Genomic DNA, 3,702 nt, shown 5'->3' on the forward strand with positions numbered 1-3,702 from the left:
GACTGAGGTCCAGTGGTTAAATTTAAAAGAAGTGCATTTACTTAAGTACAGTTTTTAGGTACTAGTTTTGAGTAATTCCACTTTGTACTTTGTACTTCTACTGCATTACTTCACAAAATCAGCCTGTTATAAAATATTTCATTATAGATTGAACTGAAGATCTCAGACACTTTTATTTGTAACAGCATACATTTATGTTGTGGTATTGATACTTTTTCTTAAGTAAAGGATTAAAATATTTTTTTCACTACTGCTCACCCAAAGGGAATGTGACAGGACTTGCTCTTGCTCTTAGAGTCACTGATATATTGGCTTCTTCCACTATGCTGTTGGGCCAGGTGTTTAGTCGCTCCCGGATAATCTGAAGAGCAGATTAGCCTCATATGGATTATAGGCTCTCCTGTGGCCATGACAGTTTCTAAAAGAGTATATACCAGTAATCATCCTGTGTCACATACGTGCCAGAATCTGGCTGTGTAATTTAATGCCTATGCAAGTGCTGGACATTGTGTAAACATGCCATTGGCCTGGTGAAACAATAAATACTGAACAATGTGTCATTGTACTGCATGCAAAAAAAATTGCATCCAGCTGCCCCCTTCTTTGTTATGTTTTTAACAAAAGCATTGTTCCAGAGGTTTGGATTATATTTGGTGTGGTTTGGTGAGGTCAGTGGGTGGGATGATGACCAACGATGGCGTCATTTAATTTTTACTGATTATTAGAAAATCAAAATCACAACTTACACAACATTGTAATCGAGCAGGAGGGTGTGTCTGCTTTAGAGCTTATTGTGTTAAATGTGAATGTTGGATGAAAAGTGGCAGGCAGCAACAAGTGGTTCTGCACAGACCCAGTTTAGACTATTTACCAGTATGAAGTCAGTGTCACTTCAGCGCAGAAAAATGGAAAACACCATGTGAGGGAGGAAATCATTACTACACGCTGACAGACTGACCGGTAATGTTTTCATGCTGGAGCATAATTTGATTAGAGGAGTGAGGAACCGATGAGAGGTCGAAGGTTGTTCTTGACCAGGTGGGTTGATGTTTGCCTGTGTGAGAGAAGCACCGCTTCCAGCGTCAGACCTCTGCTGTAGTTGCTGGGTTCGTAATGTATGACAACACAATTCCTGTGCAACTGCTCTGGAAAAAAGGGACAACTAATTCAACCCATGTTTTTAGTCAACATTGGCATTACTGCATATTGTCTGGGGTCCCACAAAGCTCCTCTCTGTATTATAATTAGTAAAGTTTTTAACTATAATAATGATAGCAAAATGCACTTTGTTTTTCCTTTTAAATATTTTTGTCATTTTCTTCTTCGTCTCAATGGGATAGATATTTTGAATTATATGTTTGTATATATATATATATATATATATATATATATATATTTAAATACATGTTTGCTTTAATGCATGATTTGGGTACTGTTTGGTACATGATTTGGTCTTGTCCTGTTTTTTTCTTTTCCACAAAAGCAGTATAAACTAACAAACAAAAAACACGCCTAACCAAATCACAAGACAAAGGGAAAAAGAAAACACAGAAATAAATCGGCCTCAGGAGTTGTCAAATTCAGGCCCATATCTACAGTCAGACCTACAAGCACTACAAAATAGATAAATAAATAAATAGCCTAACCACCACAGCAACAAGATAAATGTAATAATTACAGCAACCATTTTATTATGATTTTATCCTCACCTTCATGGAATTGTATAAAAATCTCTGTTTGGTAGTTTAATTTGACAAAGCATGTCAAATCTTGTGTAAAGTAACAACAAATAACTATGGCTGTCAGATGAATGTATAACATACAATTTCTTTCTAAAACGTAGTGTAGTATAAACTAGCATCAAAATAATCAAGTACCTCAAAACTGTACTTTAGTGCTACTTTGAAAGAAAATGGATTTAGTTACTTTTCACCGCTGCCGATTGTATCACTTAAGACGCGTTTTCTCAAATAACCGAAACAGCGCCCCCCTTGTAACGGCTGGTACACATTAGCCAATGTGTGTGGTAAAACATGGGTATTGCAGCTTTACCGACATTCTGCAGGAGTGAGAACAGGTGAAACTAGCATTCTTTAATTAGAGAATCATGAAGTATCAATCAGTCGTGTCACTGCAAAACACCTCTGGAGAAGAAACTCTGAAGTGGACGGTGAAAGCCAGTCATGCTGTGGCCTCGTAAGAAACATTTGAAAGTCAACAACAACTTGATTTAAATGAAACGGAGTTAGCTTGTTTTCCAGAAGTGCTAACGATATTAGCTCCGGTGTTTTTGCAACAGGTGCAGTGGGACATTGTGGACACTTCGTCCGCAGGAAAGAGACGAAGATGGATTTCGATGTCAAATAGTGAGTCAGATATACTTTTTCTTTTCTCTCTCCGTCTGAGTCTGACTTGTGTCTGTTTGTTCGCTGGTTTCTTTCCCGATAGTTAAATGCTGCTCTGTGGCTGTTGGTGTGTATTTAACACTTTTTTAACAGGTCATATTATGAACTGTTGACATCATCATCTTTAATAAATGAGCCGTTGGGACCCGATTCACCCCCACTATACATATCTATACCAGCCTGTACTCTAGAGTTGAAATGGTTGGTGGGTTAATTGATTAGTTGGTTAACTGGGAACAATTTTGATAATTAATTAATTAATAGTGTATTTTTAAAGCAGAAATTACAAAAAAATCTCCTGTGCAAGTTTATCAGATGTAAATATTTGCTAGTTTGTCAGTATTTCAGGATAGTAAGGTCAACATTTTTTTTTACTGTTGGTCAGTAAAAAAAAAAAAAACTATTAGAATCAACAAAATGGAAAATCGAGGATCTGTCAGTTGATATTCTACTTCAGGAGTGCACATTGCTAACAAATGTGCTATTAACCAGATTATGTAGATCCAAATGACATGGAGTAAACCTTGGAGTCTTGTGTCCTGGTTGGTAATCCAGCCTTTGCTGTAGGTTGATAGTCTGCACACGGACCCTGTTGTGTGGGTTTGGCTTTGGTTAGTATGGATTTTTTTTCCCAGTCACTTGTGAATGAGCCTGTAAGGCAGTTGCTTGTGAGAATTTCATTTCTTCATTCCTGTTTTTAAATTGTGCTGAATAATGAGTTTAAAATAGCAAGAATACTGTAGAGCCTGTAATGTGTGGCATCCTTCATACTGACTACTATAGGTCTAGCTCCCTGTAAATCTTCATATGGTCTCATATTTGCTGCTTTCTGAGTATCTTTGGAATTTGGACTGTTCGTCAGACAAAACAAGAATTTTAAAGACGTTACCTTGGATTCTGGAAAACTGGGCTGGACATTTTTCACTGCTGCTGGAGATTTTATAGTTAACTGGTTAATTGAGACAGTAATCTGCAGATTAATCGATAATGAAAGTGATTACAACTGGTGTCTCTGACATGTTCAAACATGTCACCAGTTCAAGCTCATGTTAATGAGTTTCTAATGCTTAGAACCAATTCTCATAAAATTGTGAAAGGTCATTAAGTGATAAAACAATGTTATGTATGTTTTTTTTTTTTTTTTTTTTTTAGCTAATAAAGAGGGTCCAGGGTCTCCAGGGCCCCAAACAGAACATTGAGCGTAACGGTAGATAAAGTCTCTTTGAGTTTTTCTGTCTTCAGTAGCAATAAAAAGATGCATGCACCCAGGTGGTATTTACGGCATGTTGAAATGGAA

The sequence above is a fragment of the Seriola aureovittata genome, chromosome 11 (genome assembly GCF_021018895.1).
Source record: "Seriola aureovittata isolate HTS-2021-v1 ecotype China chromosome 11, ASM2101889v1, whole genome shotgun sequence".
Classification (NCBI taxonomy): Eukaryota; Metazoa; Chordata; class Actinopteri; order Carangiformes; family Carangidae; genus Seriola; species Seriola aureovittata.